The sequence below is a fragment of the Mesoplodon bidens genome (assembly GCF_964165515.1).
Source record: "Mesoplodon bidens genome assembly, chromosome: 9".
Classification (NCBI taxonomy): Eukaryota; Metazoa; Chordata; class Mammalia; order Artiodactyla; family Ziphiidae; genus Mesoplodon; species Mesoplodon bidens.
Genome location: NC_138166.1, coordinates 85,256,651 through 85,277,501, shown reverse-complemented (window position 1 = coordinate 85,277,501; position 20,851 = coordinate 85,256,651). Strand labels below are relative to the sequence as shown.

Below are 20,851 nucleotides of genomic sequence, written 5' to 3'. Positions count from 1 at the left end.
TTTCCAAGTTTCTAGGTGTTGATGGTGACTCTTTTGTATGCAGACCAAGCTGGCTGCTGCTCTTATTTGGGGGAGTGGGGTAGTAGAGCTTTTGGAAAAATGGAGAACTGCAGGGGTTCTGGTAAAGCTCTTGAGCAAACTGAGTAAGATCCTGGTGTATTAGGGAGTACGAAATGAGCAGGGTGGGAGGTGTGTGTGTCTGGGCACCGAGAAAGTGAGCAAGAGGGTATGAGTCGGGCTGGTTCGGTTGACAAGTAAGAGGCTGTTGAGAGGTTGCTGGCTGTGTAATTGACCAGTTGAATAGATCTTAATATCAGACTGGGGTGTTCTCCACGGGCCTGCCGGCGGGGGCGGGCTGGGCCAGGCGGCAGGGCAAGTTGGCAGCATCTTGGACACACAGAGCTAGGTATGACGGACTCACCTGGAATGCAGGGCCTGTTGTCATTTCCGTAAGCAAGTAACCCGCGGAATACAGAGTCAGGCAGAGAGAGATTTGGGCAACGTTTCCTAAACTTTAAAAGTTCAGGGTTTAATACTCAGCCCTGCTCTGTTCTAGGTACTCCTGGGAATGTTGTCAAAGGGAGGAATTTTTAATTTCACACAGAAATTAATTTTGCCACCATGATAGAATGTTAGACAAAGTTCATAAATTCCTCCAGCGGTGGTTTGGAGTGTCAGTTATGGACGTCTCCTTTTGTACCTGGTTATCCACAGTAAGAAGCCATCCCAGCATTTTATTATGGTTTAACTGGGGGGTGGGCAAGGTCAGGATGAAATGGCCATGCAGTTCGAAGTACCTTCTACAGGACATTCACAGATCAGAGTGACTCAGGGAGGTCAAGGCAGGCTGGCGTCATTGTTCATTCAGTCAACAAAGATTTCTTGAGCAGCTGCTGTGTGCCAGGCACTGGTTAGCACTGAGAAGACGATGACAGTGATCTCTGTCACCATGGAACCTGAGTAAATGCACAGAAAAGCAGTCTATTAAAACTCAGGCTCCATGAGACGAGGGGAAAGGTGCTCTGTGATGAAAGAGGGCCTTCCTTTCAAGTGGTTCTGTGAGGAGGTGACTTCCAAGGTTAGAGCTGCAGGATGGGAAGGAATGTGTGGGCGGAGGAGTTGAGGGGAAGGTTCCAAGCACCGAGAACCGCACGTTTAAGAGGCTCTGGAGGGCTTCCCTGGTGGCGCAGTGGTTGAGAGTCTGCCTGCTGTTGCAGGGAACACGGGTTCGTGCCCCGGTCCGGGAGGGTCCCACATGCCGCAGAGTGGCTGGGCCTGTGAGCCGTGGCCGCTGAGCCTGTGCGTCCGGAGCTTGTGCTCCGCAATGGGAGAGGCCGCAGCAGTGAGAGGCCCGCCGCGTACCGCAAAAAAAAAAAAAAAAAAAAAGAGGCTCTGGAGTGGGAAATGAGTCTGGCCTTTGAGGATCAGGAAGAAGGCAGGTGTGGCCCAGGTGAGGGAGGGGCAAGCAGGTGCGGCCCCTCAGAGGCCTTCAGCTTGGTCCCTCCCTGCTCTGGAAGGGGTCCATCCCAGAAGTCTCAGGGACATGCTCGATGATCCCCGGAAGTGTCCGCGGCCCGGGCACCCAGGCTCTTAGAGCTCTTGTCCCCAGAAGGCTGCCTGCCACCTTCATCTCCTGATACTGTCACTTGTTGAGGGGAATAAATAAGGATATACAGCAAAAGCAGATTTTAGTGAAACCAGTAGTCATATCAGGTGCCCCAGAGTGTGAGAATATGCCCACAGGACTGTACAGTGACTTTAAATGGAACTGGTTTTAAACCGATGATCTGCCCGCCATACCGTGGGTCACACGTGCCAGTCTTGTGAGCAGGAACACAGCCAGGCCGGCAGGATTTAAACAAAAACCCTGGTCAGGGCTGCCAAGTGGAACCTGCGCTCTTGGCCCCCGAGGTTCTGGTGGTCCGCCGAGCGGGCGGGGTGGGAGAGGCCCTCTTCTGACGTTAAACCTCCTCCAGTCCAGGCGTCCCCAGCCAGCAGCCTGGCGGCCTCCTGCTTGGCGAGTCCCTCCCGAGTCCCGAGTTCCGTGTGGGAAGGGAGTGCTCCCCTGCGCTGCCCACGAGGTCGGGGCAGGCCTCTGGCCACGCGTCCCTCCTCTTTCGCCGCGCACCCTCGCTCTTCTAGTCACCTCGCCCCCATTTTAGAAGAAATGAACTTCGAAGCCGGGGGGTGGGGTGAGGCCAAGAGGAAGAGAGTGCTGGGACGTGTTGTGTAAACACTGGTCCTGATCCTTTTTGTCTTTTACTACCTGTAGGGGCAGGTGGACGCGGAGAAGCTGCTGGCAGGAAGGGCTGATTGTTCTCAAGGTTACGGGTTACGCAACAGAGCAGAAGAGCTTTGAGGATGCAGGAGGAGGTCAGAGCCGCTTGTCCACGAGGCATTTTACGCAGAAGTTTCCCTTTACATAAGATCTTATTTGCTTGACTGTCATTAAGAATTCCTGTGCCGGCATTTAGCTGGATCTCTGGGGTGAGTCATTATTGCCAATCTGCAGTTAAAGTTAAGTGATTTCCTTTAAAGGACTCTACTTCCAAAGTTTTCCTGAGATGCCAGGCTGAAGCAGGTACGCTTGGCGCCTGTTTTTGAATAGAATGTCATTATATCCTAGTCTGTAAATTTGTACTCGAGTCCGTGAGAAAGAAAAAAAGGAGCATATTCCGCCTTCTTTATCCAGTTACGAAGTGCAGGTAGGCGGTGATGTAATTGATTCTGTGGACCAGGCTGTGCTGAGCTTGCGTCTGGGACAGTGACCAGACGGATGAGAGGAGAAGCAGAAGATATTTTTAGTCTGTCAGGGCTGCTCTGAGACATGGGTTCTTCCCCTACCGCAGTACTTCCCAGCAGGAGGCTCAGTGCCAGGCGCACTTGCTCTGGTTCACTTCACTTCTCTATTATGCTTTCAAATATTCATGAGGGCTCGTGGGCTGCCGATTTGATGAAGCAGCTTTGAAACCCACACAATTCAGCTCGAGTCTGTGACATTGCTTAGAGGGCCGCTCAGAGGGCTCTGTGTCCCACCCAGGGACCAGTGCCTTCCCTCTGAGGTGTGGTTTTCTCTGGAAATCGGGGCCTGGGGACATAGTTCACTCTTTTTCTCTTTTCCTACATTGAGGTGATTCAGGCATGTGTGGAAGTTCTGATGCTGACATGACCTCTACACGTAGGTTCTTAAAATTTGGGGTGAGCCGATTTAAACCACTAGCAGTGGTAAATCAATTGAAAACTTCAGTGAGGTTATAAACCAAGTACAACTTGCGAAAAGTGATAAAAGGAAGGGATCCTGTCTGGAATATACCAGCTGTCTCTAGAATCACTTTTGCAAGCTGGAGGGCTTCTGTCTGTAGTAAGAAAAGTGTAGGTCAATTTTCATGCAAGGGTTTTTGCCTCTTTGGTAAACTTCTGCTTGGCTGGTCGTTGTTTTGATTGAGGGCTGGTCCATCTCTCTGGCCCTCTGAGCAAGTGGTGCCAGTGAGAGCATAGAAGGCACCACGTACTGTGTGGAGGAAGCTCTGGGTGGGATTAGGAGGCCGGATCCCTGTCTCTTCCATCCAGTCCCCGCCCCCTCCTCAATATCCATGCCAGCCCGTGAGCACCAGTGACTCTGGGAGGTTCCCGGGCCTCTCCCTCTCCCTGTTGATGAGACAGGATATAACCTACAGGCCCTGAAGTCAGGCCACCTGGGTCTGCAACCCGCTTCTGCCACTTGCTGGCTGTGTGACTCTGGGCACGTTAACATTACTTAATGTCTTGGTGCCTCAGTTTCCTAGTCTGTCAAATGGGAGTAGTACACACCTCACAGGCTGCTGTGAGGCCTGAATGGGTTGAAGTGTGTGGAGTGCCTGCAAGGTGGTTTGCCTTTCTTGGGAAGGATCACAAACGCTGGTTCCAGTGATGGAGTCTCTGTTACTTTCTCCTACCTCTTCAGGCAGATAGACCTGCGTGGTCACGAGAGCCAGTCAGAGCAAGTGACGACCCAGGAAGCCCGAGGGGCCCTGGGTTGGGGTCTTGGTGCCCTCTCTGTGCCTGCCTTCCTCCCCGGCTGCTTACACAGCAGCCCTTGCCTCCCCAGGAAAGGCTCAACTCCACACACAGCACAGGCTCCAGCAGCCCCCACGGGTAACTGCACAGGGGGACACGGGGCCCCAGGTGGACAGTGTTGCTGACCTGGGCACAGTGCCCCTGGGCCTGTCAAGGTCCTGGCAGCATGTGCCAGTTTCCTGCAGTTTCAAGGATCATTGTCAGGCTGGGTCATGGGGCCAAGCTCTTTACTAGCTGGTTCTCCTTGGTGAAAACTTACTGAAATCTTTTCCTTCTCAGTCTACATTTTCAAACGCCCAACACACTTCTCTGAGGGCTTGGCTGGCTACCCTTCAGGTATCCCAGTGAGAGACAAGACCACCAGTTTTCATGCTGCTCACACCTCTCCACCCCCCAAATCACCTGATACTCCATGCTTTCTACAGAGGTTCTCAGTGGGAGAAAAGTTATGTTTATGGGGCAAGTTCAGAAAGCTTGTGTCTCCTTTCCAGAATTTACTTGGTGGCTTTGCCCTATGTGGTGGAGAACCCTGTTCTCTTAAGTTTGGGTGGTTCCATCCAGCCTCCACCAGGAATTACATCTTTAAAGGCTGCCTGGGTAGGAGAGTCCAGGACTCCCTTGGGGATTGGCGAGGGGCATCTATGAATCCAAGGGGGGGAGCTGAAGAGGTGAGCAATCCGGGAAGAGAAAGCCAGGTCGAGGGTAGATGAAGTTGTGCTGATTGCCTGTAAGTCACAAACTTGAAGTTTTGTCAGATCTCTGTGTAAGGAGAGAACCACCCTGAATAGATAACAGTGTCTTAAATCGACTTTACAAGGAACTAAGCTGAGAATTGTAGATATTCTTCATCACACAAAATTGTTAGTCTAAAAGGCCTAGAAAAGGCTAGCCACTTCTGGTGGTTAAAACCAAGTGCTCCCAGTTTTCTGCACAAAAACCTGGAAATTCTCTCCCTTCACCCTGGAGGGTCTGGCCATGGAATGGCTGTGTGAGGCTGCCCCCTTGTGGCCAGCATCAGCAGTGCGTGTGTAACCTGTTGCTGGAGGCTCTCTGAAATAGTCATTTTAAAGGTCTTTTTAAAAGACTTTTCTCAGTCACTCTCTCTCTACACGTGTCACTCCATATCCAGGGCTTAACCATTCTGCTTTGTTATCTTTCTAATCCGTACTTTGCCTTCTTTGGACTCCAAGGTCACCACTTTCCAGTAAGCTGTTCCACTGGCCTCCCAACTGATCTTTTTAAAATGTAAATCTGATTGTCTTTCTCTTACTCAAAGCCCTTTAATAGCTCCTCCTTTTCCTGGTTCCAGTGCCTCTCTCAGAAGATCCCTGAGGCCCGCTTCTCTGCCCTGGACCTCGTCTTTACCTGTGTTCCTCTCTTTTCCTCGTCCGTTCATCTGCTGACACCTGTGCATTCTTAGGAGGCGTCTCAGGTATCACCTCCTCCAGGGAGCCCTCTGGATTACATTAGATAATGTGATGTAATGTAATAAGGGGAGGGGGAGGGAGAAAACGTGAGCAACGCCGCGTTATAACCAAGTGCTTTTCTTCCCCTCCCACAAGACATAAGCTACCTGAAAGGGGAGACTTTTTTTCTCTGTGTCACAGTGTCTGGCATATCACTGTTGCTCACCACTATAGAGGGAATAAAGGGAGACAGGATAAAAGCAGGCGAAGACCCAGATCACCGACTGATTCCTCTTGGGCGTGATGGAGCTCGGGAAAGAACTAAGCTAAGCTCCAGGCCCAAGAGTAAAGGCACAGCCAGTCAGTGCGGGTGAAGAGAAGTGCATCACCTCCCGGAGCTGGCCAGCTAAGCTCTTCTCCCAGCCCGCCCTCCTTCTCCTCACTCAGAATGCTTCTGTGGAAGAGTCCAGGCTCCATGGCAGGACCCACCCACCTATATTGCACACCTTTTTTTTTTTTTTTTTTTTTGCGGTACGTGGGCCTCTCACTGTTGTGGCCTCTCCCGTTGCGGAGCACAGGCTCTGGACGCACAGGCTCAGCGGCCATGGCTCACAGGCCCAGCCGCTCCGCAGCATGTGGGATCTTCCTGGACCGGGGCACGAACCCGTGTCCCCTGCATCAGCAGGCGGACTCTCAACCACTGCGCCACCAGGGAAGCCCTATTGCACACCTTTTTGATATGTGCCCTAAGTACCGTCCAGAGTCTAGGTCTCAAGAATTATTTGCTGATGGACTTAATTACTTATTTGACAGGCGGCAAGAGCACATCCTGAAGTGTCAGTTAAGACCTGTGTTAAATCAACTGTACTTCAATTTTAAAAAAAAGAACAGGGAAGGAAAAAAAATGGCGTGTGTTTCTGACCGTCTGTGGGTATGGGGCACTGCGCTGGCCACTGCGGGCCAGCAGAGAGAAGGCATTGTTCTGTGCTTGCAAGGAGCTGACCGTCTAGCTGGGGAGAAGACAGAGCATGCAGGCCACGTTAGGGAATGAGATAGCAGATGTGAACGTGTCACAAGGCAGTGTGTGATTAATTGCCAAACAGAGAGCTCAAGAATGTGGTGGGGATTGAGCAAGATAATGTATGTCCAAGTGCCTCAGCCCTTCAGCACTCCTGAGCCCAGCCAGCCCTGCCGTCCGCCTCTCTCATACCCTGTTGATCCACCTCATACAATGTAGGTACTTGGCCAGTGCAAAGCCCCTCATGCCCCGGCCCCGGCCCACCTCCCAGCCCCGTGTGCCCCCCAACCCTTCAACCCAAAGCTGCAGAGATACCGAAGTGAACTCGCCGTCTTATTTCTGTAGCGCCCACCTTCCTTCCTTGTCCAACCTTGTCCCTCCGTTAAAACCTTACTTTTTTTTAAAATTCAGCCTAGAGTTCCTCCGTAAAGCCTGCTGAGTCTGCAGGCAGAGCTCCTTCCACGTGCTAGGCGGCGATGCTCGCGTGCTTCTGTCCTGCGAGGGATGTAAACTCCTGCCGCAGGAACAGTGTCTTTCCCTTCATACTCGGAGCGCCTGACATGCTGTCTGACGTGGAGCACACGTCCCTTAAGTGTTTGTCATTGACTGAAAGGACTTAACACATTGGAAGGACTGAGCAGACATTGGTTGGCTTTGCACGGTTAAGACGTAAGGTGCTGTGAGTGCAGGAGAGGGTGACATGCCCAAGTGGTCCAGGGAGGCTCCGTAGAGCGAGAAGGGAATATTGAACTGAACCTTAGCGGTTTTGTACACCTAAAACGGGCAAGGAATGAGAAGGATCCCGGGTGGAGTAGCTCAGTGTCTGTGGCTGCTGGCAACCCAACCGGCCTCTCAAAACAGAAAAACAGACCAGAGGGAGGAGGGAGCCCCGCAGAGTGGGGCAGTGGAGGCAGCCGATTTTAGTTGGAGCAGAGGGTTTACCTAAAGGAAGTCGAGAGAATGCCCTGGAGGAAGTTTGGACTCAGGTGGAGGGAAGACCTCAGAAGCAATGGGCTGTCTTGCGGCAGATGTCCTTTGTTACTTTTGAAAACCATGGTGACTTGATCAAAGTGGTGTTGAAAGTGGGAGCTGCCCTGTGGCCCTGCCTTCATTTTATACCGCAGCCAGAGGCGCAGGTGGTGACCAAGATGCTTAGCCCCCAGGTGTGAAGCCCCTCTGCTACGCAGAGCCTCACCTGGAAAGGCTGGACTTTCTATAAACAAACGTTTTCCTTCGGACGCTGCCCTTGACCTGGCTCTGAGCTGTTGATTCTTTGGGTCCATTCAGCTCTGTCCTGTCCTTCTACCCTCGTGACTGGCAATGACCCGGAGAGTGGTAGCACCCCTGCAGCAGGTGGCCTCCAGAGCTGAGTCACCGCCCTGGGAACGGTGCCCTGGCAAACCGGGAGCTCTCCACTTCGCCCGGCTCTGCAAGGCTCTCAGGGCACTGCCAGAGCTGCGGAGAAAGCTTTATGCATCCAGAGTGTCACCGAGCTGATAGGAAAGTGAAATAAAGGCAATTGAAGACCATAAAGGAAACTGTCCTAATGGTAGTTTCTAGCTGGTATCTTTGGCAAAATACAAAGAGTTTTTTTTTCACAATTATACTTATGGGCTGTGGTTGTTTTATTTGAACATACCAAAATTATCCATTTACAGATATCTTTAAGATAGGAATGAAGAGGATTTTAAAACGATGGTTTAAGATTCTGTTAGACCTTGTAAATTAAGAGAGTTTAAGGAATAAAATGATATGAAGAGATATCTTAAGCTGTCAATATTCTTGGAAATGAGCAAATGAGGTTTAGGGTTTTTTTAAGTTTTCTTTATCATTCATAGATACTCTGATGGCTGTTGTCTTTTAAAAATTATGGTGCTTTTAGTTCATCCCAGAGAAGATAAAAATGTAGTGTGTTGTTCTTGAAAGGAGGGTTGTTTTTTTTTTGTTGTTGTTTTTGATGTTTTGTCTTGTTTTGTTTAAGTCTGGCTTGTTTACTACACCAATGAATAGAGATGACCTCAGTCTCAAAAAACAAGTTAACCATAATCTCTCTCCTTGCCTGGCAAAATAAGCCTTTTTCAGGTAGCAAAAGAATCGCAAGTCTGATCACCAAGTCATCATTTTACCTGATTAGATTTTACAAAAGACAAAACAGAAGGCTCTCTACATTTTCACAACTGAATAGCTCTTAGGAAATACTCCCAGCTTACTCAGTTCCTATAAGGCCGTAACGAGTCTGGTGACAATTAATCAGACAGTTGCCTGAATGAGAATGCTCTGTGTGGTTAACTGTGCTGTGGCCACTGTGAGCTTTCAGAATCGGAGAAAACAGCATCACATCTCTTGCTTTTTGAGTATGCAATTCTTTAACTTAAAAAAAAAAAAAAAGCTTCATTTTTTTTTAAACTTCACACATCGTGTGCCCAGCTATTTTCTACAGCTGAAGTGTCCCTGAAGGCAAAAACCCAGTCATTTTCTTGGGCAAATTGTCTTGAGCCCTGGGTTTTTTCACACGCTCTGACCATGGGGCAGTTTTCATCAGGGCCGGGGAACTCACTACTTAGTTGCCAAAGATGCTGTGAGCTGTGACCAGGAATTTGGGTTTTCTCTGTTATTATCTTGTTTACTTTCCGTGAGCCACACAAAACTATGGACGGTCCAAAGTGTTCCCAGTTTCTCGAAGGCAGGAAGAACTAATGCAGCTTCTACTAGCAACCAGAGCCATATCCTGATTCCTACAACCTTTATGATCTCAGATCAATAAAGGCCAAATTGAAATGCATTTGGAAGTTAGAGGTCAGTTGATTCTAGAATCCATTCCAGTTGAAAGAATCTCTAGACTCATTGGATTTGGGTGTGCAGTTTGGAGAGAGGATTTTAAAAAGAGGGCAGCTTTATTCTTTGTTTTTTGACCTGTGTTGAGAGGGAGAACTAATCTGCTTTGGGGGTAGAAGTTGCAAAAAAGCCAATCCCAGTGACCATACAGAAAGATTAATGAGCATTCGTCCCGGACTCGGCATGCCCGCCTGTAAGGAAGCCGGCAAAGCGTACCAGCCTGACAGCGTTGAAGCATCAGAGCGTCAGAAGGCTCCTGAGAAGCACTCAGGCCCTGAGGGGTTAAAAAGGCAGAGACAGCCAGTCAGCAGGTGCCCGCCTGGGCATGGATTTGTTCATCCTGCCCTTCTGAAGTCAGAGCCAACCAACATTCGTCATGGTTTTGAGTGATTCAGGATGTCTCTCTCTTGGCAGGGCCACTTTCCACTCATGGGCTTATGACTGAAGCCCCTTAGGTTAAGGCCAGAGTGGAGACCAGCCTCACACTTCATGTCACATCTTAGAATCATTTTAGAGCACAAGGGAAACTGTCACAGACAGCTGCTTGTTTCAGAGATGAGGAGACTGAACCAGGGGCCGTGGTCGGCTGGAGGTCACGGCGCGGGAAGCAGAGGCCGGTGGGAGCCGGGCCGCCCTCCTCTGACCACACAGCTCCTGCCCCGGCCTGGCGGGAGAAGCTGCTGCCCTTGGATGATGCTTAGAAAACGGCTTAGGTCAGAGAGGAGAACCTCATTTGTACAGAATGAAACAAATCAGTTACTTACTTGCGTAGACAGCTTCCGCCCAACCTCCTTTGTCAGCCTGGTGAATTTATTAGTTCCTGGGCTTCCAGAAATAAGAATAATAGCATTTCTATCTATGTGCCGAAATGGGAGACTTGATAGACCCCTCTCTCTCTTTTTCTTTTTTTGGATGAGAATTAACTTATTTCACGCTAGTTCTTAATAAAACAAACGTCGACTCCTTCCCACAGGAGACAGAATTGAGCAATGTTCTGAGAGCACACTGTGCTCCTCGGAGCACTGAGTGAATGTGATGTTTAGAAGATGCTCTAGAAGCTTGCACATGTCTCCTGGGAATAGAGTGAAAGGCGGTGGAGATGGGGCAGAGAAGCCGCCGCTGGGGGAGCAGTGACTCACCCCTCCTGCTGGGCCAAGGACTGCAGGCCGGGCCTCGAGAAGCCCACAGGAAAGGACTCGGTTCCCCGTGAGCCCCGGCGTGAACCATGACCCCTGCTGGGCCCACGCGCCACCATGTCCTCCAACCCCCCCCCCACTTCCGTGTCCACAAGAGCTGCAGAGAAGGACATGCCAGGTCCCTAGCTCTCTGCCAGTGGCTTCCCTGATCCCCTAGGAGGACGATGTCGCCTGTCTTTGTGTAAGGACAACACCCTGAACCAAGAGATGGATAGAGTTACTCATCTGAGGAGGAAAACCCAGTCAAAGGAAGCTTCCCACCCAAGGCCTCAGTGCGGGGGGTGGGTGGTGCGGGACTTACCTGTAGCAACTTACCTGTTCTGTGTGTTAGACGTCATTCCACAGTTAGATTGTAAGGTCATGTGCAAGTGCATCCACATCATCTCCTTACCTGGTTTTCTAGTGTCTAGCCCAGTGCCGGGCTCTTAGGAGGCAATCAGTGAGTGCCTGCTGATTGATGTTGAAGCATCTGTCTTTATCAGTAGTACTGAGAAGTGACTTGTGGCTCTGTAGCACTGCTGTTGTTAATCCCTCAATGAAAGACATGACTGTCCCAGCCCCTCCTTTGGACGTGGCCCTAAATTGGCCCCCATACAAGCTGTTTTCCTGTGGAGCCCTTGTACCATCCTATCATCATCTGTTGGACTCACCTGCCTTGCTTGCTCTTGTGTCCTCTGAGCCTCATTCAGCTCCTGCTACGTTGTAATCTCAGTGAATCCGTGATGCGTGAATAGATGGCGGGACGTGGTCAGAACATCCTCATCCCAGTTTCAGATTGTATCTGTCTTGTCTTGGACTCTCGACTCCTTGCTGCAACATCCCTTGGCTTATGTGCTACCCTTTCCCGCCAGAGAAGCCCCCAGCCCCACAGGTTTTGTGTACTGATGGCCAATATTATTTCAGTCTTTCACACCAACTTTACACATGTTGATTATAATGCCTTAGGAACTGTTATCCAGAATGTTAGATGAGCCATCCCCTCACAGGGAAACTTGGGGGTGATGGGGTTAGTCGACATTTATTGAAGGTCTGTGTACCTACCGTGCGTCTTATTTGAGTTAGTTATGTTTTCACAACTCTGAGAATTAACATTATTATTTTCACTTTATAAATAAAGAAACGAAAGCTCAAAAGGGTTAAACAGCGTGTCCAAGCTGTGTAACAAGTGACAGAGGGAAAATCTGAATCCTGATCTTTCTGATCTCAAAGCTTATACTGCCCGTCTCTCTGTTCCCAGTTAAATGGGCCATTAAATGGGAGGTTGCTTAATAGTACTTGAGGGTAAAAAGGCAGCACGTAAGTACTAACTCAGATAAGCTAATGCTTATGAGGAAAGTCAGAGGTAAGGAAAAGATACTCATTGGTAGGTTGATTCTAAGCAGGGATTGACAGAGGTCAGCTTCTAACACCTTAAAAGTTCAAAAGGGTGACCGCTGAGCACTTAAGAAGACCACCTTTGGGGGCTCTGTGACAGGGGGCTGTCAGTGGAGAGTGTAGGTTGACCCCTGACCACCCCCCAAGAAAGCAGCAGGAATCCCGTTAGTGAAGCGTGCTCACTGGCTCTCGCTCTCCCCTTTGGTGATGGGCTCAGTACAAGCCTCAGCACCATACTTAGATGAGAGCAACTGTAGGAGGCGCAGACTTCCAGTGCTCATGGGAAGGGGGAAGGGCAGAGAAGTTACGGGAAGCAGAAAATGCCTCTGTCAAGCTTATATCCTCATAGTTAAGAAACCTTAGCACCAACTCATGCAGTTTTCTTGACCAAACCTTTTTTTGTGCTCTGGTCTCCCCAACTGCAGATGATGTCCGTGCATCTAAGCCTTAAGAGGCTGCAGGCACAGGTCCCAAGTTCCTCAGAGAGGTGACAGCCAGGATGGAAGAAGCATGGTGCAGAATTAGGCTTTATCATATGCTCTTACAAGAAAAGGTTAATCGAAGGAGGACTTCCCAGCGGCTTAAATGAACTATTCCAAATACTTTTCCAAAGACTGAAACGCTCCCAGAAAACAGCAGACTGGCATCCCCCACGGTCTGATGCATGTCTCAGCCCCTGTCAAAAAGGGAAAGAGCTCCTCTCTGACTTGGGTCCTATCCTCATTTTTATGATCAGACAATTTGGGAAACACTCTATCATTTTATAACGTTGTTTAAATATTCCAGAATTGTGTGTGACTCCATGTTGGCTTGAATTGTGTGTGTTTACCCTGATAGATCTGCCTTCCCATGTGTACTTCTCCACTTGCTTGATTTTTTTAGATTGTTGTAAGACAGTACTGAATATACCTGTTGCTCTTCTCAACCGTTTCTCTTACTGGTCAAGATCCTCTTGAATTTCAGTCCCAACTCCGAAGAATCTTCCTAACATAGTATGTCCCTGTTTTGACGGCATCTTGAAGCACCTGAGCACAGTCCCGCTCAGTAGCGCTCGGCTGAAAGGTCACACCTGTGAACCGGGTCTGACGCGTCTGCTGATGAGCAAGCCTGCTCTCTGGACTTGGCTGTGTTTAAGTTCCTCCTCTGAGGGGTTGTAATCATTAACTTAGACCTTTCAATAGGCAGTCACTTGACAGACTTTCCTGCATGGCACTGCTGAGTCACTCAGCCTCTCGCTGAAAGAAACGTGAGCGTTTGAGAGCCAGGCCTCCCTAAGAAACCTTCCTTGGAGCTGCTCCGAAGCCCTCCCAGGAGCTGGGCAGGCCCCGTGTGCAGAAGACCCAAGCGTTCCCTCGAACAACCAGTTTTCAGGAACGAAGACCTCGACGACCTGGGCTTCCGCTCCTGTGATGTGGTGAAAGGTGCTTTCCACCTTTAAAGTTAGACCACATAGGAGCGAGTGTCACCCGGATCCTTTTCTAGATTGTCCTCCGCCTGATTCCCAAGCAGGAAAAGGGCAAATTTACAGACTCATGCTGCCCTCTGCTGGCTCTCTGGAGTCTGTGCTGCTGCAGCAGGAGGTTGCAAAACCAGTTTTGGAAATAGAAGCCTCCTGTGCAGGCTGCTTTCATGCCTTTCTCCGTGACTGGAGGTATAGGGTCCATACAGTGCTTTATTTCATAAGACGTCTAGCTGACCACACCTTGAGGGGATGTGAAATGCACGCAGCCACACCAGCTTCACACAGAGAGAACTCCAGCTTGAGGAGGTGTGTGCCGCTCGCTGGGCAGGAACTCTCCCAGCCTGTGTGTCTTAAGCAGGAAAGAGAAGGTGCTCCTTTTTCCTTCTTCTAAAAAATTCATCTCTTTATCACACTGGTGGAGTAACAAGAGAAAACTGACTTTGTTCCTCTGTCAACTCTGGGATATTTCCTAAGGGCTCATATACTGTCTTTTAAATTCCAGGTGCTGATCTTCTGAACAAATGCCCCCTGGGGATTTCTGTGCCTGGAAAATATCTGTCTACGATTTCTTTGACACCCTATGTAAGTAGAGGCTTGTGCTCAAAAATCAGTCTCAAGGGAGCTTTGTTTTATTTTGTTTGTTCCTGGAGGATCCCCCAGTAAGTTTTTTTAGGGGGTCATCCGTGTTTGATCTCGGTTTTTATTTTCTCTGAAACACTCAACTTCCAATTTACTATCAGAAAAAGTCTATAATATGAACTTCTGCTTAAAATCAAGGGTATGGATCCCATATTCAGGTCTCAGAATGGGAAGAGGAGAAGGCAGAAAATATTAAAACCACTCACTTTGGTCAATTCAGTTGGAGATGCCATTCGTAGATCCGAGGGCATCTTTTCAGGGTTTAGTATTCGTCAGACTCCTCTGTGGTTAGCGACTGTGGAATGTGCCCCGTACAGCTCAGGGTGTGGGCGCGGGATCCGGGAGCCCTTCCGTTTGGGAGCCGTGACAGATCTCTCCTAGCAGCATCTCTGCTTATAACAGGCTGAAGGAAAACCGATTTCTTATTTTTATCACTGTAACCGTCATTTATTGAATGTGTACATGTGCTATTTCTAGTTCCACTTGCTTCTCCTTCTCCGTCTTAATTCTCACAACAACCTTAACGTGGTAGGTCTTGTTATTACCCTGATTTCACAGATGAGGAGACAGAGAGTTAAGTAACTTCCCCCAGTTTGTGCAGGGAGCGAGTTCCAGAACTTGACGTTCCAGCCCCAGAAGTCTGCGTTGGACCATCCCACCAAACTGCCCCCTAGAAACGGGCAGCTTTGGAGGATGAGCTGGCAGGCTGTATTCAGAGACGGTGTTTTAGCACTGCCACAATCCCATGCGGGAGGGGGCTGCTGGACTTAAAAAGACTTGAGCTTGCTTAAGACTAGTAGGAGAGCAAGGCTTTACAGACGATGTGACTTGCTTAAGGTCACGCTGCAAGTCAGAGTGTGGCGGAGGGTCTGGGGCCAAATCCTACCGGTTTCCAAGTTTTCTCCTTCCTCTTGGCTGTTAGGTGCCGCTTCTGCTGTTTGGGACCAAAGCCGGTTTCAGTGGTTTGCTCATGTGCTTATTGACGAAACCCTGCACCTCAGAGCCCGTTTATGTTCAGAGGTCCACATGGCCATGTGGAGGTTGGCCGTTACAGCATCTATAAAGCACCAAGCAGCAGAGAATGGTGAGTAAGAGCCTGGGCCTGGAATCAAGCAGAGTGGGGTCTGAATCCTGGTCTTGCCATTCCTAAACTCTGTGACCAAGAGCAAGTGCTGTACCCTCGCTACGTCTCTGTTCCTTCACCTGAAAAATGGAAATAACGCCACTAGCCTTGTAGGTGGTTGTGAATGATGAGAAAATGCATAGAAAGCACGTAGCACAGTGTTTGGCACGGAGTAAGTCTTCCAAAAATGAAAGCTGTTATTATTTAGCAGAGTACCTTTCCATCCGCTTCGCAGTTCATGTTGCCCTTCACTCTGCAACGGCACTGCAGCATCCTGATCCATCTAATAAAACAATATTTGTGTGTAGTGCTTTTTAAAAAATTACAGTTGTTGCCATATACGGAATTCCACATGCCTCTAAGAACCACTGCAGGATAGGAGTTTGTATCTCCGTTCTCTAGATCGGCATGCTAAGGCTCAGCAAAATTAAATGATTGCCCAAGATCCCATAGCTAGTCAAAAGCACAGCCAGAACTTCAGCTTGGAGCCAGAGCTCCAGATCCTGCGCTACTTATGTATCTGCTTCCTGTAAGAAAGTATTCATTAAAGGCATGTAAGTCAACAGAGAACTACTTCCCACCGTACGATCCAGCACCTTCCAACCGATAACGGTTGCATCTTTAGTCTGGCCTGAATATTTGGGTTAGGACTCTTGTATCCTGAAGTCTGTAACGTTCTGAAGCTGCCTTCTTTAAAGAAGCGTCATAGTCAGATACTGTCTCCTTGTGAAATATCCTCAAGCCCCAGGGGACATTATCTTAATCCAGTTTGCTCATGCAAGAACAGACTGGCATTTCACTTCAAGGAAGACAGCGTGTTTCCACTGTTCCGCTTTTGCCACACAGGAGTTACCGGTGTGGCTTACTGATTCACATTTCAGGCTCTAACTTTCCTATCAGATCTGGAAGAAAAAAAACAAAGAATGGCAGCTTGCTCCAGAACAGCATGAAGTAAGGAATCGCAGGTGGAATTTTGAAATAGAAACACATTCTTGTAGCCCCTGTGCTGAGAGACACCAAGGAGGAATTTTGTTCTTGAAAGGTGATCATTTAACGTGGAGGTGGAGAGTTTAACAGCGTTAAGTGTGTGTTCTGTGTGTGTAAGAAAGCTGTTAAAAAGTAACATTCCTTTCAAACGATGCAGTACCTTAAAACTGTTAACGGTTAAAATAGAGACACCCTGAGTTACAGAAGTTCAGCCCTGCCGTCTCCTGCCCTGAAAATACAGAACAATCAGGTTGATTGTTGCAGGTTGGAGGATGGGGAGGAGTGGAAACATGCTGATGTTTACTGAGTAAAATCTCTCCTTGCAGTTGACTGTCACTGAAAGACTCAACAAAGTAAGCAGAGGGCTTCCCTGGTGGCGCAGTGGTTGAGAGTCCACCTGCCGATGCAGGGGACACGGGTTCATGCCCCAGTCCGGGAAGATCCCACATGCCGCGGAGCGGCTGGGCCCATGAACCATGGCCACTGAGCCTGCGCGTCTGGAGCCTGTGCTCTGCAACGGGAGAGGCCACAACAGTGAGAGGCCCGCGTACCGCAAAAAAAAAAAAAAAAAAAAGTAAGTAGATACCACATGCTGTCATCCTGTTTACCTATGTACGTCCTGGAAAGAGAATGAATGAGCCCCTGTTAATTTATCAACTGTTTTTTTTTTTCACTTCCCTACTAGTGAACAATGAGATTTTTTTCTCTGTGTTAATTTGATAGCCAGTCTGCCCATGCAGGCCGCTTTGCAGGAAACCGACCTCTTGCTGGACGATTAAACACAAACAGAGGTCCAACTCAAGATCTCTAATTCACTGTATTTTGTTTAAGTCATTTCACAGTCACCAACTGAATACCTCAGTTTCCCCCCAAGGGCTTATAAACTTCAGAGAAGTATACTACGTGACTGATCCCTGTGCTAGTAATTACTCTTTGTCTGCTGAAAATGCCTCCTCGTGTGAAGAGACATACATGGGAAAGAATATATCCACCTTCGTTCTTCTGCTGAATTTTTTGAAAAACATACTTAAAGGATAATACAGAAAACTTACCATATCTCTTTGTTTCTGCTCAGGTAACAGAATGGTATGGTTGTATGTATATGTATGTATGTGTGTGTGTGTGTGTGTGTGTGCGCACACACGCATACATGTGTGTGTGTGGGTGTGACATATTTGATGTATAAGATATGTATGATCTTATCAGTCATAAGTAAAGGAAGAAATTCACTCTTCAGGGAAACAAACAAAAAACAACAAAACAAAAAAACTTCTAAGTGGCAGTAAGCAAAAGCTGTAACTAGTCATTTGAAAAAAGTAAGCAGACCTTTTTGTTCTGGATTTTGATTTTTTAACTAATGAGAACAATCTGGCTGCGTCTTGCATACTTCAATCATTGTTATTATCAATTACAATAGCATATCCAGAAGGATACAGGGGACCCCTAAATTAATCACAAAATTCGTGAAATAGTTATTTGAGAGTGCCAGTGATTCTTGGCACTTTTTCAATTTTAAATGCTTGAATTTACTATCCAGTTGAAATATTTAACTGCCTATCACTTGACAAAATATGTGCATTTCTTTGCAGTTAGTGAGCTACTTTGATGAAGTTAGTGATTGCTACCCAGCAATGATTGCTGCCCAGTCTGCAGCCCATAGTGTTCTATTTCCTTATTTAAAGAGATGAAAAAACTAGCCTAGTAGTGGTAGGCACGTGCAGTGATGCTTTTCCATTGTGAAGGGTGAGTCTGCATCGGGATCTCCTATTGAGGGGTAAGTGGCCAAGCCTGTCAGGGGTAAGAATGGGAATCAGACCTGAGCTGAAGCCTCTGTCCCTCCTGGCTTATTAACATCCAGCTGAACCCACCTGAAATCCTCAACCACAGGCACATTGTAATTGGCTGTTCTTCCCACAGTCATTTGATGTATGAGGAAAGTTACAAAGAAAAGCTAAGTTTCTGTTAACTTATTTAAGCAAAGAAAGCAGAATAAGCGAACGGTACAGCCAAGATTAGAACCATTCTCACAAGGTGACGCGATCATGATAAAACCAAAAAAGGGTGGGGAAATGTTTTAGGTTGAAAGAAACCAAAGAGTCTTAATGAGTGAACCTCAGCGGGATTTGGGGTTGAAAACAAGCCAACAAAACCACAAAAGAAATTTTTTTGGAGAAAGTGGGAAAAGTTGGATATAGGCTACATGTTAGATGATGCTAAGAAATTGTTAATTTTCTTAGGTATGAGTAAGATATTGTAACGATATAGAAGAATGGCCTTATTTTTTTAGACCTGCTCAAGAAGTTAGGAAAACAATGTCAGGATGGTTGTTGATTTACTTTCAAATGATTCAGCAAAAAGTATACCTATGTTGTACATGTAGATAACATCACTAAAGCAAAAGTGGCAAAAATGAACAGTTATTGAATTTAGGTGGAAGAAATTTAGGAATACATTTATTGTCATTCAAAGTTAATGTATGTGTGAAATTTTTCATAACCATTTTAAAAAAAGAATGCACATCTCTTTAGTTAGGTGTCCCAGATACAGTAAGTATCTTCTTGAATCCCTAGAACCCCGAAGGGAATGGTGGTAGGCTTCCTCGTAAAATGATATCAAGAACCATGATGGGAAGGAGAAAAGAACTGCAGCAAAAAATAATTTAAGGGGAACTGGGAGTGCAGTGAGTGGAGGGGAGCAGAACCTTAAGTAAAGCCAACAAAAGTCCTTTACTCATAGGTGCAATCTAAGGAATTCCGTTCTGAAAAAAACATTAGGATCTCATTAGCATCAATATATTACTTTGCCTCTGAGCTATTCCATTGTCCTCCTTAGACTCCCAAATCATAGTCATCCTTTGAATCAAACAAAATTATCTTCAAATGAAAGCACCAGGTTTAGGGAAGCGTTTTCTTGAACTCGTACCAGAGCGCCTGCTTACTTGGTACCATTTACATGTATGTTGTAGCACTTTGACTTATCCTGCACCTGGGCACTCTGACCCCTGGATCAGCTCTGGCCGATCTTTTCCCCAAGGAAGGGATTTCCCTGGACCTCCCACCGGGAGTGAAGGAGTTGATCTGTGCCGTTGCCTCTAAATGGTAAAACCGAATCTTTGTCTGGGCAGCTCAAGAATAAAGAGTCACAGGCACACACACACACACACACACACACAACCCGCCCCACATCAGATTTGGTGAGAGCAGCACGTGCACAGAGATTTGCTAAAGCTCGATTTAGACCACAAAGTAAATACCTCACAGCGGAGCTTCAACTTTTTCCTTTCTAGGTTGTCTTATTTATTGTAAGAGAGCACTCTGAAGGAAGAACAGATGCTAAAGCTTCTTCAGGAAGCTGGTTTCACATGGTGGTTTAGATTTAAATAGTGATTGTCTAGCACCATTTGAAATCAGTGTTCTTGGGGGAGACCAGCTGCGCTGCCAGCGGCAAAAGGAACGAATGGGACCAGCCCTGAAGCAAAGACCAGCCGGTGAGGAAAGCCCCCCCGGCGCTGCCGCTGCAGCTGATCCATCCTCCCCGCCGTCACCCCGCCCAGCTCCCTGCCGCCAGCGGTGAGCAGTGGTGTTACAAACAACAGGTTAATTATGCGACGTCTCACTGCTAGAACTTCACACTCATTTGTACGATACACCTTCTATAGTACTTTTCCTGTAATACGGACTCCATCGTGCATGGGTTAAAAGGCGGATTTATTAATCTTTGGGCCCTTCCCAGCCCTCGCAGCCTCCTATGACCCCTTAGAGGATGACTGATTTCTTTTGGTGTTCAGAGTCAATATAATTTTCTAGCACCATCTGAAATCGGTTATAATGACTGGGGAAGAGCACCGTGCCGCCGATTAAGAGGAGAAAATGGATTGGTGACCTTTGGGGCCATGAATAAGAAACAAGAAAACAGAAATACCAAGGTGGTTTCTCTTCTTTCAGTTTTTGAGTTTCATTGCCCTGAATTACGTGTGTTTTTAATGCTGATAAATGGTTAATTATTAGCATATTGCTAATGGTTGTATTTTAGAGGAATTCCACAGAATTTGTGGGGATATTTGTTTTGATGCTGGATACCTAGGAAAGAGTGGGTGAAGTCGGTGCCTCGGGTCACTTGAAAGGTGTTGAGCGGGAGTATATCCCGCTCCGAGCTTGTAGACCTCACCTTCAGACGCTCCCCTGCCTCCTGAGTAGAGTGGATCCCGTGGTCCGCCAGGCCCTTTTCTTAACAGGCAGCGCCAGGCTCAGGTGGGCTGGAAGCTAAATCTGACAAGGCGCGGGAGGGAACATGGCACAGACGACTAGGTTTCTGTGTGCAGGACACGACAAAGTTAACGTTTCCATTCGGTTTGGAAAGCAAGGTGAAGAAGGCCCCAGGTCACACTTGAACTACTTTCCTAAATTTTACCTTCTTACCCTGGAAGGGAAGTTGTTAGACCAAAAACAACGCCGGGTTTTCTAGGTCCGAGCAGGGGGTTGAAAAGGCGCGGGAGGGGGCTTCCCTGGTGGCGCAGTGGTTGAGAGTCCACCTGCCGATGCAGGGGACACGGGTTCGTGCCCCTATCCCGGAAGATCCCACATGCCGTGGAGCGGCTGGGCCCGTGAGCCACAACTACTGAGCCTGCGCGTCCGGAGCCTGTGCTCCGCAACGGGAGAGGCCATGACAGTGAGAGGCCCGCGTACCGCAAAAAAAAAAAAAAAAAAAATGGCGCGGGAGGGAGCTGTCTCAGCCGCCCACCTCCCAGGGCTCCTC

The 20,851-nt window shown here is 48.1% G+C and overlaps 1 long non-coding RNA gene across 5 annotated transcripts in view; it reads left to right on the top strand.

Annotated features, from left to right (window-relative positions):
* Positions 1–19,417, top strand: part of LOC308623060 — a 200,643-nt gene extending 181,226 nt beyond the window's left edge. For 4 of the 5 annotated variants that reach the window (XR_014016725.1, XR_014016726.1, XR_014016727.1 and 1 more), the window contains one exon: positions 13,850–19,417. This is a non-coding gene — a long non-coding RNA (uncharacterized lncRNA). Of the gene's footprint in view, positions 1–2,272; positions 5,988–13,849 lie in introns of those variants that run through there. The other variant, XR_014016729.1, reaches the window with a different exon arrangement.
* The last annotated feature ends 1,434 nt before the right edge of the window (positions 19,418–20,851 follow it).